This window comes from Pipistrellus kuhlii, unplaced genomic scaffold, assembly GCF_014108245.1.
Source record: "Pipistrellus kuhlii isolate mPipKuh1 unplaced genomic scaffold, mPipKuh1.p scaffold_m20_p_9, whole genome shotgun sequence".
Classification (NCBI taxonomy): Eukaryota; Metazoa; Chordata; class Mammalia; order Chiroptera; family Vespertilionidae; genus Pipistrellus; species Pipistrellus kuhlii.
Window position 1 is genome coordinate 29,632,837 of NW_023425595.1, and position 14,194 is coordinate 29,647,030.

Below are 14,194 nucleotides of genomic sequence, written 5' to 3' on the forward strand. Positions count from 1 at the left end.
CATAGGGAACAGTCAGAGACACAGGCAGGTTAAGACATGCTAAGAACACATCACGAGCCCTAGCTGGTTTGGCTTAGTGGATAGAGCATTGGCCTGCGGACTCAAGGGTCCCAGGTTCAATTCAGGTCAAGAGCATGTACTTTGGTTGTGGGTACATCCCCAGTAGGGGGTATGCAAGAGGCAGCTGATTGATGTTTCTCATTGATGTTTCTAACTCTCTCTCCATCTCCCTTCCTCTCTGTAAAAAAAAAAAAAAAAAAAAAAACACAGCATGAAACTGGCATTGTCTTTGTTAAAAAACAAACAAACAAACAAATCCAGCTCCAAATCTGAAGGAAAGGGAATACAATATTGAAACAGATAATGAAACAATATAGTAATTTGGATTATCAGATAAAAATAAAATCTAAACTTTGTAAAAATACTTTATTTGACAGAATGATTACAATAAGGGGAAGGAGACTATTGCAATGGAGGTGGAGAGAGAAACAAACATAGAGCTACAAGTTTCTGAAAGAATGCAACTTAAATATGAGTTAAGCTTTTCCCTGCAGAAGAGAACTTTATTTTTAGGGAAAGGGACAAGAAGGTTCTTCTAGAAAAAACAGGGTATTAAGGGAGCAGGATAGTAAGAGAGTGCTGATTCTTAGGAGATATCATTAAGGATGGGTTATAGGCTGGGTCAGGAGGTGCTTAATTCACCTGGAGTAAGGTGAGAAGGTTAACTCATTTTTCAGCTGCATTATGAAATTTTAGTTCCATAAGAAACCTTGTTTCAATTGATCAGTGAGGACAAACAGCTCAGCTCACCTTATTTAAGAGGTAAGACATGAGAATTTAAAGGGTCTGTGTCTGCCCTCATTATAAGTGAAAAGGTGAGATATCGGTGAGTCTTATCTCTCTAAGTCCTAAGGGAAAGAGCAATCCTTTGCAGTCAGTTGTTTATTAGAACACAAAAAGGAGGCTGTATTTCTTTTACTCTCCTGGAGTAAAGGGATCCAGGAGAAGTTTAACATTGTTGTTATGGCTCATGTAGGAACAGAAAAGAGAGGCACGAACTACATCCTGAAGTAAATGGAAGACTTCACCAATGAGAAACTGGAACTGAGTGGTCAGGAGTATTGAAGCCTGAGCAAGGAAGATGGGGAAGGGCTGGAGTAACACAATATTGGAGGGGAGGAAAGTTTCTCTACTGCCCTTCTGAGTTCATTGGCTAGTCTAATAATTAAATTGACTTAGGAGAGATTAACAGGAGAAAACCACATATAATTACATACATATAGGAGCCCCAGAAAGACATGAAGACTCAAGGCAGTGAGGCCATGGAGACGCATGTTCCATCCTGAGCTAAGGAGAAGAGGGTGGGGTCCGGGGCTTCAAAGGGAAGAAATACGATTTACAGGAGATGAGAAGAGCAAATGGTTGCTCAAAAAAGTTAGCCAGGCCAGGTAGATCAGTCTAACATAAGGTATTTCTGGTAATGGCTCTCTTCCAGGTACAGGTCCCACATCTAAATTCTTTCAGGCAGTTAGGGGAGCAGTAAGAAGCCTTTCCTGAGGCGGATGGGTCTTCATTGCCTTCAACTCAACAATCCACATGCCATTACAGAACATATTGGGGTGGCATGTTCTGCTCTCCCTCAGTGTACAACATTAAGGAAATCATGAGGAAAGATGGCACAATGTGATTTCTAAGAGAAGAATGTGAACTGGAAGGTAGGGGGGGGGGGGGGGGGGGGGGAAGAGTGGATACAAAAGGGTGCTCTGACCATAAATTCCTAACTGGGCAGCTCATGGTGGGTAGACACACCCCAGCCATAGAGCTGATTTAATAAAAGGAGTAGCTTTGCTTTCGGCAAGCCTTATCCATTGTTTCTGTGCATCTATAATAAGTAAACACACCTTTTTGAAATGGCTCTTTTCAGACCCCTCAGAAGCAAAACTACCTAGAAACCACCTGAAAGAGAGTACATAATCTTGGTGTAAGTCAATCCCCACCTTGCTTTCTCAGACCTTCATGTAATCTTCCTTACATTCCCTCCTTAATTCAGAATGCATAAAAGAAGCTGCTAACTGCCACTGCCATCTGTTGGCCATTTGTGTGTTTTCTTGGGAGAGATGTCTGTTCTCCTCATTTTCTAATTCAATTGTTTTTGTTGAGTCTTGATTTCTATATGTTCTTTATATATTTTAGATATGAAGCCCTTATTGGAGCTGTTGTTTGTAAATATCTTCTTCCATTATGTTGGTTGCCTTTTTCTTCTGTGATAGTTTTCTTTCTTTGTAATGTACTTATCTGCCTTTGTTTTTAGAGTAATTCTGGCCTAAATAAATGAATTTGCATGTATTCCCTCCTTCTCATTTTTAAGAAGAGTTTAGAAAAATTTGGAGTTAAGTCTTTAAATGTTCGGCAGAATTCGCAATGGAAGACATCTGGTCCTATGGTTTTCTGTGTTTAGGAATTTTGCTTATCAACTCAATCCCCTTACTTATTATAGGTCTGTTAAATTTTTATATTTCTTTGTTAACATCCATGGGAGTTTATATGTTTCTAAAAATATATCTATTTTTTTTTCTAGGTTACCCTATATTCATAGTAGTATCTCATGATTCTTCGTATTTCTTTTTAAAATTAAAAAACACGCTAATATACTTGCTGTCTCTTGACTATACAACTTGAGTTTATAATAGTACAGTTAATAAAACATTGAATTATAATTTCCCCACTTATTTTTTTTCTTTGTATTTCTGTGATAGTAGTTTAAATGTCTCCTCTGTTAATTCTGCATTTATTTATTTGAATCTTTATTTTCCTTAGTGATCCTAGCTAAAAATTTATCCATTCCGTTTATTTTTTTCAAAAAGGCAGATATTCATTTCTTTTTTTTTCTATTTCAATTAGTTAAACTCTGATCTTTGTTTTCTTCCTTCTGCTAAGTTTAAACTTAGTTTCTTCTTCTTTTTCTAGTTATTGGAGGGAGGTGTTAAGTTAGGTTGTTTAAGATTTTTCTATTTTTCTACTGTATTTACTTATCACTACAAACTTCCCTCTCAGAACTACTTTTGAAGATCCTGGAGATTTTGGTTATGTTGACTTTTGTTCCAAATTATTTCTTTTATCTCCTTTTGATTTTTCTTTGACCAATTGGTTGTTCAGGAGTATGTTTGTGTTCTATCCTATGATCAATCCTGGAGAATATTTTAAGTGCACTTATTAGGAATATGCATGCAGCTGCATGCAATGTTATACAACTGTCTATTTGGTCCATTTTATATCATGTATGTTTCAAATCCAATGTTTTTGTTGATATTTCCTGTAAATAAAAATTAAAAGATTTCATTAGCATCCGGAGCATGCTTCTCTCTTTGTCCTTACATTACATAGGGATTAAAACAGCAAAGCACTGAAAGCACTTTTCTGAGAAAATCACTGATCTGCAAATTGTGCCCATATCCTTCCCAAATTCTATCTCTATCCTGTTTGTGATGTGTGTGTTTTATCTTGTGTTCACCCTAAACCTCATTGATACACACACACACACACACACACACACACACACACAGTCTCCTAATTACAGTAATTTAAAAAAACAAAATATTGCAATAAAAATAAACAAACAGAATTTCTTTTATTCAGCTGATCTTTTGGAAAATCCAAAAGTGAAACCACTCTTTTACATCCTCCTTGGTGTATAAATTCAGAGCCTCGACCACAGAAGAGCCTAGGTCTCAGGTGGAGGTCAGAGCTTACTGGGCTCTGGGAAGGAACTTCCTCTCCATGCAGGGCTCTGAAGTGATCTGAAGACAGGGGCTGACCTCAAGGACACAGGTAAGTGAAGGAGGAAAATGGGGTGGACAAAGATGGAGGTAGGACTAAAATAGAAGCAAAAATTTATGGAAATAGCAAGAAAGAACAGAGAAAAAGCAGATTAAGACATGCTAGGAACACTACATGAATCTGGCATAGTCATTGTTCTAAAACACACACCTAAATAAACAAACAAACAAACAAATAAAAAATAATAAAAACAGTTCCAGATCTAGGTAAAATGGATTAAACTATTAAACAGACAATGAAACAATTTGGCAATCAGTATTATCAAATAAAAATAATCTAGACAAGCCAAAAAAGATTTTTTGACAGTGTTATGGAATATGGAATTTATGGAATTGTCGCGAAGAGATGGACACTTTGAGGTTTCAGGAAAAGCCTTTATTCAAAGCAGCACTGCTGGTTCAGGGAACTCTAAGATCCAGATCCTGAACAACTTAGACAATGAGGTTATCTCTTTATATATTTCTCAGTTGCTTTGTTCCTTACTACCAAGCTTCTGTAGTGGTCTCTCACACCCCTGACCCCCCTTGAGAATCAGTTAGAATGGTTAATTTAGATTGTATCTTTTTTTTTAAAATAAATTTTTATTGTTCATATTATTACAAATGTTCCTTTCCCCCCCTTCTCACCCCACCCTCTGCCCTTTCCCCACCCCCCATTGTCCTCATCCATAGGTGCACAGTTTATGTTCAGTCTCTTCCCACATCCCCCTCTCCCCATTTCCCCAAGAATAAACAGTTCACTCCCCTTCCATACCTCTGATTCTATTATATTCAACAGTTAATATTGTTCCTCAGATTTTTTTTTTTTTTAGTTTCCTTGGTTTTTAGATTCACTTGTTGATAGTTACGTATTTGTTGTTCATAATTTTTATCTTTATTTACTTTCTCTTCTGAAAGAACCCCCTTCAGCAATTCATATAATTCTGGTTTGGTGGTGATGAACTCCTTTAGCTTTTTTTTTTTTTTATTAATGAAGCTCTTTATCTGACCTTCGAATCTGAGTGATAGCTTTGCTGGATAGATTATCTTTGGCTGTAGGTTCTTGCTATTCATCACCTTGAATATTTCTTGCCATTCCCATCTGGCCTGCATGGTTTCTGTTGAAAAATCAGCTGACAATCATATAGGTGCTCCTTTATAGGTAACTACCTTCTTTGCTCTTGCTTCTTTTAATATTCTCTCTTTGTCTTTTGCTCTTGGAATCTTAATTATGATTTGTCTTGGTGTGGTCCTCTTTGGATTCCTTTTGTTTGGAGTTCTGTGCACTTCCAGGACTTGTAAGTCTAATTCTTTCACCAGGTGGGGAAAGTTTTCTGTCACTATTTCTTTCAGTATGTTTTTGATATCTTGCTCTCTCTCATCTTCTGGGACCCCCATAATTCTGATGTTGGTTCGCTTGAAGTTGTCCCAGAGGTTTCTTACATTATCTTCAACTTTCTGGATTCTCTGGCCTTCTTGCGTCTGCGGAGGAGTGTCTTCTGGCTCTTTATGTTCCAAATCTTTGACTTGATTCTTGTGATCTTCCATTCTGTTTTTAGGACTCCATAAAATATTTTTTATTTCAGACAATGTATTCTTTATTTCTTGTTGATCCCTTATTATTTCTAGTTGATCCCTTTTCATATCCTCATAGGTCTTGTTTATTTTATTGGCCTGTTCTAGGAGATTCTTGAACAACCTTATAAGTGTGGTTTTGAACTCTATATCCAGTCGCTTTTTGTCCTCCATTTCTTTCGTTTGTGATCTATTTGGTTTAGGCATTTTCGCAGGCAGCTTTCCTGATGGGGCAGGGTTTCAGGGTGGAGCCTTCAGCCTTGGCTTCTGTCAGCCCCGCCCTATGCGACTCCTGAGACTCAGGGTCCTTCAGTACTTGTTGCGAGCGTCTCTGAGAGAAAGGTGCCCTCGATTTTCGCCTGCTGGCAAACTGTCTATGCTCTCCCCCAATGAGTCCGGTATTGGGGTTCAGTTCAGTTGGTAGTGGGATTGGAGGTGGCCTTCAGAGCAGTCTGGAGCCCCTGTCTCCTTCCCGTCAGGGCAATCCCGCGGCACAGCCGGCCGGCCCTTCTCTGCGTGCAGTGTGCTTGCCTCCAGGACCTCCTTTCGCCGCTTCCCCGGAGTCCCGCCTTACAGCCCGGCTCCCTATGGATGAGCCTGGGTCCCCCGGGTCTGGCCTAGAATTGGGGTTCAGAGCAGTTGGAGCTGGGCCCAGCACAGTCGGAGCTTTTCTCTCCTTCTCGCTTGGGACCGCCAGCCAGGCACTTGGCCTCCCTCCTCTCCGGCTCTGTCCTTTCCGCGTGCGCCACGTGTCTCCGTACCTTGGGCTTTTACAGCTCCTCCGCGCTTCCTTCTGGTTTTCTCCTTGCTTCTTGTTGTAGAATTTCCAGTCAGTCGACTTTCCTGTAGTTCTGGGTAATGTCCATTTTATATTTTAGTTGTATTTTGTTGAAATTTTTGTGTGCGGCTGCGGCTAGTTGCCTACCCGAGCAGCCATCTTGGATCATGCCCTTACTTCTCTAGATTGTATCTTAATGTCCACCCTGAATGGCTCCAGTGACCTCCTTCTAGTTAAGCTGTTACATCCTTGGTTTATGACCCCATTGTAAATTGGAAGTATTTAGGTAAATAGCTCTTGTGAGACCAGATAATTAAGGAGGAGACAGTGACTGCAGGAATGTGCATTATGGACATTGATTAACTTAGGTCCAGAGTCCTGTCCTTAGTTTTCCTACATTCTTTCACAAATGGAGTTAATTACCGGCTAGCAAGAGAGTGCAGTAGAAAGCAGGTTACTGGAACAAATTCAGGTTGCTAACCCCAAAATGTCTTATGCTCCCCATCAACAGGATTATTGCAGTGAAGGGAAGGAAGCTCTTGCGATGTGGAAAACAACCCAGCCATAGAGCTTCAGGCATCTCACAGGCCGCGAAGAAAGGAACTGTCTTCACAGGGAAGGAGCAACAAGGTTCCGCTGGAGAGAACAGGTGTGGAGGGAGTGGGGCAATCAGGGGACGTCTTCCCCAGACGTTTGCTCACTTTCAGGCAGGATCTGTAAAGAAGGGTTGTTGGCTGGATAGCAAGGAGGGTGGGTCAAAGTTCAGGGGACAGGAGAAAGGAGAGAAGCTGAATTAAGGTTTACTTACAAGCAGTTTATTTTGATTGATCTGTAGAAGCAAACAGTTCAGTTCATCTTTATTAAGACATAAATAATGATTAAATGGTCTGTGTCTGGCCTCTATTACAAGTAAAAAGGGACATTAGTGAGTTTTATCTATAAGTCCTATGGGGCAGGGTGCTTCTGTGCAGTAAGCCATGTGTTAGGGGAAATCCCAAAGTCTAAATTCAGGTTTGATTCTGAAGAACTGACCTGTATCTTATTCAAATTCATTAGAGTTTTAATAGGAGAAGCTCACATCCCCGGGCAAAGCAGCTGCTTGCTCCCAGTGGTGGCCGGCAGGGACTAAATCCACACCCTCCAAGAGCAGGTCTCTTCTCTATAGGGGTTAACAGGGAAAGCATATGGTGGGTACTCACATAGATCACCAGAAAGAACAATGCATTTCCCTGTTAATAGCAAACATCCACACTCATTAACCTCCTTCCTGGGGACATGACCTTTACCTCTGGGTGGCATGCCAGCTTTCTGGGTCATCAGCAAACCTGAGGCTACAGAGTTAAATAGGGACAGAAGGTTAAACAAAGAATCCTACATGATCCAGACCCTTTACTGCTGGAGACAGTTTTGTTGACTGGTCTAATAATCAAACTGACATAAAACAGATTAACAGGAGAAAACCAAATATAATAACATATATACAGAAGCCCTCAAAACACATGAAAACTCAAAGGCAGTCAGGCAATTGAGGCTCATACACCATCCTGAGCTAAGGAGAAGGGTGTAGGAGTCTGGAGCTTCAAGCAGGACAATGCGAAGAACAATTGTTTGGTGAAAAAATGTTTGCTGTGCCATGCAGATAAGTCTTTCCGATTATTATTATTATTATTATTATTTTTCACAAAATGATGAGAAGAGCAAATGTTTGGTTAAAAAAAATGTTTGCTGTACCAGGCAGATAAAGTCTTTTTTTATATAGAAAGTTATCTCTGGTGACAGCTCTCTTCATGGTATAGACTCTCTATGTAAAAGAAAAAAGAAAAAAAAAGTATTTAAAAGAGAAGTTAAAAGCTTTTTGTGAGTCTGCTAGGTCTTAATCTCCTTTAGCTCAAAACAATCTGCTTGCCAAATTGGCACACGTATTCTGTATCCCCTCAGTATACAGGATTAAGACAACTGTGAGGTTGAGGAAGGATGGCAGAGTGTAGATTCTAAGAGAAGAAACTGAGCTAAAAAAGTAGGAAGAGGAAAAAGAGTGAACTAGGTTGTGGCTAGATTATGAGAGGTCTTGAAGGTTATTGCCATCCTAAAAAGTTACCTCATTGCAGTTTTAGATTTTGTTTCTATGCTGACCATCTTTTCATGTGCTTGTCAACCATTTACTATCTGCTTTTATGAATTGTCTGTTCAGTTCAAACTTTTTCCTCATTTTTTATTGCATTCCCTTACATTTTAGAGCCATAACAGTGTTTATATAATCGGAATATGAGTGTTTTTGCAGATAAAAGTATCACAGATATTTGGTTCTTAATTATCAGTTGTCTTTTGTTTGTTTGTTTGTTTGTTTTTTAATTGTTGACATTATTATAGATGTCCTCTATTTTCTCCTCCTTTGGCCCCTTCTATCCAGGCCCAGCCACCTGTACCCTGGCCTTCACCACTCTGTTGTCTGTGTCCATGGGCTATATATATATATATATATATATATATATATGTATGTATTCTGTGGCTACTATCTTCCCTCTCTTTTATGCAATTCCCACCCTTACTCCCATCCCCTCTGACCTCTGTTGGTTCTTTTCTGCATGTCTCTTTATTTTGTTCATTAGATTCCACATATTAGTGAGATCATGTGGTATTTGTCTTCTTCTGACTGGCTTATTTCACTTAGCATAATAATCTCCAGGTCCATCCATGCTACCTGAAAGAGTAAGAAAGCCTTCTTTTTTTACTGCTGCACAGTATTTCCTGGTGTAAATGTACCATAGTTTTTTTATTTTTTGTTTTTTTATCCATACATCTGCTGATGGCACTTGCGTTTTTTCCAAATCTTAGGTATTGTAAATATTACTGCTATGAACATAGGGGTGCATATATATTTGTTCTGGCTGATGTTTCATGATTTTTTTATATATTCCTAAAAGTGGGATCTCTGGGTCAAATGGCAGTTCAATTTTTTAATTTTTTCAAACACCTCTGTACTGTTTTCCATAGTGGCTGCACCACTAGGAATTCCCACCAGCAGGGTACTAAGGTACCATGGTTCTCGCATTTTTGCCGCACAGTTTGTTTGTTGATGTGTTGATGGCAGCCATTCTGGCATGTGTGAAATGATACCTCATTGTCATTTTAATTTTCATCTCTCTGATGATTAGTGACAATAAGCACGTTTTCATGTCTCTTTGTCTAAGTGTCTATTTAGGTCCTTTGCCTATTGTTTAATTGTATTATTTATCTTCCTTTTGTTGAGTTGTATGAATTTTATATATATTTTGGAAATTAACCCCTTATCCAATGTATCATTGGCAAATATGTTCTCCCATACAGTGGGTTTCCTTTATATTTTGAAGGTGGTTTCTTTTGCCATGCAGAAACTTTTAATTTGATGTAGTCCCACTTATGTATTTTTTTGCTTTGTTTCTCTTGCCTTAAGAGATGTTTTTGAAAATTCTGCTGTGTGGGATGTCTAAGATTTTGCTGCCTATGTTTTATTTAGATTTTTATGGTTTCACAACTTACATTATTTTATTCCTTTTGAGTGTATTCTTGTGTATGGTATAAGCTGTTGATTCAATTTCACATTTTGCATGTACCTGTCAGATTTTCCCAATACCATTATTTTAAGAGACTATCCTTATTCTATTGTATGTTCTTGCTTCCTTTGTCAAATATTAATTACCATAATGATGTGGGTCAATTTCTGTGTTTTTTTGTTCTGTTCCATTGATCTACATGTCTATGTTTTTTTTCTATGTATTTTATTGTTTCAGGTCTTATATTCTAGTCTCTTTTGAGTTAATTTTTGTGTATGGTATCAGATAGTGGTCTCATTTCATTCTTTTACATGTGGCTTTTCAGTTTTTGCAACAGCATTTATTGAAGAAACTTCAATTGTATATTTTTGGCTTCTTTGTCAAAAATGGATTGCCCAAATCAATCATTATGATATACCACATTAACAAAACAAAAGATAAAAATCATAGGATCACATCAATAGATGTAGAAATAGCATTTGAAAAAATACAACATCCACTTATGATTAAAACACTCAATAAGATGTTACAGGAGAAAAGTGCCTTAACATAATAAAGGTCATATATGACAAATCCTCAGCTAATAGTGTACTCACTGGTGAAAAACTGAAATCTCTTTCTCTAGTATCAGGAGCAAGACAAGCATGCCCACTCTCACAAATAATATTCAACATAGTAATAGAAGACCTAGCCAGAGCAATCAGACAAGAAAAAGAAATAAAATGCATCCAAGTTGGGAATAAAGAAGTAAACCTGTCGCTATTTGCCAATGACATTAGAGTACACTAAAGACTCCACCACAAGACTATTGGGTACAGTAAAGAAGCACAGTGATGATATGACAGTCAAACTTATATTTTTCACTCCCACATCTTCTCCATTAAATATGTCTTCTTAGAATAGTGCAGTTTCCTTTAGTGTAATACACCACTTGACTCAATTTATAAAATGAAATTTGGTGTATTTATAAAAATGACAATTCCTTAGCAATGAGCTAGATTTCCCATCTCAGAATCTCTGTGAGTGGGGCTGGAAATCCACATTTGTAAGATGTCCCCAGGAGATAATTATGCAAATAAAGACTAAGAACAAGCACTTTGAAATATTAACTCATACTGTAACTGGACAACCAAGGGGTCCAGGTTGCCTGTCACTATTTTAGTCAATTAAGCAGAGATGGGGTTGAATCATATATGATGAGCATTTAATTCAGAATTATGGGAGAGTAGCAAGTCATCCACAAAAATCTGGTCTGGACCCCACCATAAACCAGCTGCTTATATTGGATAGAAGGACAAGATTCCATGGGAAAGTAGGAATTATAGGTATGGAAAAGTGGGCATGGGATAATCATTACAGGCTACAAATCATGGAGGCTGGTGGGGAGAGGTGCGGGGAGTCACAGAGAGCAGTTGTCTCTGGGCACCTGGAACCAGATTATAGGCTGTGGGTTGTAGAGGTCAGGTTCCTCCTGGAATAGGTGTCATGAGGTTGTAAATCTTTCCATAATGATAGGTAGTTCTCAGAAGGAGGACAGACTGCGTCCAATGTTAGCTCTCATGTCCCAGGGCACACAACTCTCAATGAGGTTAGAATGTGCTTTCTCTGATTAGAACAGAACCATCATGGTTAGCAGAGCATGATTAATATTTCTTTTAACTGTAGCAAATTCTAATAATATATTCTATTTCTAACCCTATGAATATTTTTAATTTAAATTGGCTTAAATCCAAATCTAGTTATATCAGGCAGAAGAGTGAAGACATTTCAATATTTAACACCTCCATTAATTTGCTGCAATTTTGCCTTCTTAGAGTAAATTGCTGCCTGCTGTGAATCCATCTCTATAATTTGGCAGTCATATAGAATAAAGCTTAATGATAAGCTAGAAAGGGAAAAAACAAAAACATTGTATTAAGTCTCGCAAACATTTTTAAATATGGGCAAATAATCTACCTCCAGGACACAAGTCATTCTCTATAGGTAAAAGTAAAGTTCATAACAATTAAGGGCCCTTTTTTTTTGCATTGCCTCTTCCTTCTTTCTACCATCCATTTCTCTACTTCTTCATTTACACAACCCCTGCACGTGCTTTGAGTTGCACAAGAATACAAAGAATGGCTTATTGCCTTTGGAAAATATTAGAACAAGTGCCTGGTACATAGATCTTAGATAGGAACACTATTATATGTATGTATCTTAGAGGATCTTATATAATGAAAGGGTAATATGCAAATTGACCCTAAAACAGAATGACTGGGAATGACCGCTCATTATGACATGCACTGGTTAGTGTGCTTCCACAGGGGGAGCTCCACTCAGCCACAAGCTGGGATGAGGAATGTGAGTGCAGCCATGGTGGCGGGAGCTTCTCCTACCTCCTCTGCAACACTAAAGATGTCCAACTAAAAGCTTTAGTTGTGCATCCCCTGAGGGCTCCCCATCTACCAGAGGGATATCTGACTGCCAGCTTAGGCTCAATCCCCCAGGGAGCAGGCCTAAGCTGGCAGGTGGACATCCCCCGAGGGATCATAGACTGCAAGAGGGCACAGGCCATGCTGAGGGACCTTCCTGCCCCATGAAGGCATGGATTTTCCTTTACCAGGCCTCCAGTAAATCAATAGAAAGAGAAAACATATCTTAAATAAGGATAGAATTCTGTGACTGATGATAGATCCTTACTGGAACTGACTGTGTTAACTCTTTATGTGACCACAAAGGATTTCTTCCCACTCTCGCTGAGGGTGAGGAGGAAGTATACTAATATATTCCTTAAGTGTAAAAGTAACTTCCTCCTGTGGAAAATATTAGTGTCTTCTGGAACTACCTACACCTAGCAAAGGCCTTTGCATTATTCTTCAGCAGAGATTATCTGCATATGCTCTATAACTACCAGGGGCTTGGTCCTTAGGAAGGACTACGATACATACATGAGTTGATTTCCACATTAGGCTTTTTCTAGTCAACATAAAATCTAATTTGTTCCATTAAGCTTAGTGATCTAAGGTGGTGTCCATTAGGATAAAAATTGGAGCTCCCAAATTCCTACTGGATCATCTTTTTCCTTGGGTATACATCAAAGGCCTACCACCTACCTTCAGATAAGATCTTGTCTTTGGATCCACCCAGCTCTTACACAGAGAGCTTATTCATGCACAGTGCAGAGAGAGGAGCCTAATAGTGTAATGGAACACACACTGATTCTCCAGCTGTCCAGAGGAGATAATAATTATGAAGTCTACCTTCCTCCGTATATGTCTTTGTCTTTGCCCTTAAAGTTACAGCTCTGAGAATTATAGCTCAAAAGGTTTAGGCCTAAGTCTTAGAAGAAATAAACAGCTTCAACTTCTGTCCTACTTTTTTTTTTTTTTTTTTACAAATATTTTTATTGATTAGAGAAAGGAAGGGAGAGGGAAAGAGAAACATCAATGATGAGAGAGAATGATGAATTGGCTGCCTCCTACCTGCCTCCTACTGAGGATTGAGCCCATACCCTGAGCATATATCGTGACCTGGAGTCAAACTATGACCTTCTGGTTCATAGGTCAAAGCTCAACCACTGAGCAATACCGCTGTCCTATCTTGTTGGTTCCTTCTTAACCTAGTTGGTAGTCAATGGCTGTGGGAATTTAAAGGCTGGAGAGGCCTTCCTTCGGTCTCTACTTCTCACATGTAAAAGAGAAAAGAGTCTCCCATTTGTAGACAATAAGAAAAAAATCAGGGCTTGCTAAAACATTAGCAGAAAACAGAAATAGCATCTCCCTTAATTTTCAGTGTATACCAACATGATAAAAGTCATTCTCCAGATTGCAGCAATCTTCATGTCTAATATTTCTTATTTATTCATGCCACAATTACCAGGAGATGGAAAACTAGCTCAGAAAGTTAACCTGCAGAATCGGAGTCCTTGGCTGCAACTGTGACATGTTGTTTTAAGTTAAAATTCAAAGGAAGCAGGCAAGGCCTTAATTCAGGCCATTCTGTCTTGATCATTTCTTTTATTCCCAATACAAGCTTTCCAATCCTTATCATAATTTGACATTTGAGAATCCAAAATCTAGTATTTATGCACCCTTTAGTGGCAGGTTGGCCATTTCACTTTCAATATTCATAGTCTCCTGGAGATTGGAAAGGGCCACTCTATCTTGGGAGTTTCTATTTTCCCTACATTGCCATCCCAGTCCTATAGAACCCTCTGCTCCTCAGGCCTAACTCATCCCATTCAAGCACCTTTTGTCCCTGTTTCTAACATTTTCCAAGAAATGCTTGCGATTTTCCTGGTTACTTTGTTTTCAAGGCCAATCTTAAACAGAAATCATCTCAGCAAATTTACCTCCACTCACTGAAAAGAGAAGGAGGCACCAAATTAATTTCATGTCTTGAATAGCCAGGCTATTATTTCTTAGCCACCTAAACCTCAAGTCCCTTATACTAGTTTAACATTGAAATGGGGTGACAAAACATAGAATAAAGTTTATTTGTATTCCCAGATA

At 38.8% G+C, this 14,194-nt stretch overlaps 1 protein-coding gene across 4 annotated transcripts in view; it reads left to right on the forward strand.

Annotated features, from left to right (window-relative positions):
- LOC118712451 (interferon-induced very large GTPase 1-like) overlaps positions 1–14,194 on the forward strand; it is a 30,772-nt gene that overhangs the window by 176 nt on the left and 16,402 nt on the right. The window contains exons 1-3 of one of the 4 annotated variants that reach the window (XR_006740929.1): positions 3,599–3,828; positions 6,680–6,817; positions 10,333–10,512. The gene's annotated coding sequence lies outside the window, so the exon portion shown is untranslated. Of the gene's footprint in view, positions 1–3,567; positions 3,829–6,679; positions 6,818–10,332; positions 10,513–14,194 lie in introns of those variants that run through there. The other 3 variants (XM_045578127.1, XM_045578128.1, XR_006740930.1) reach the window with 3 other exon arrangements.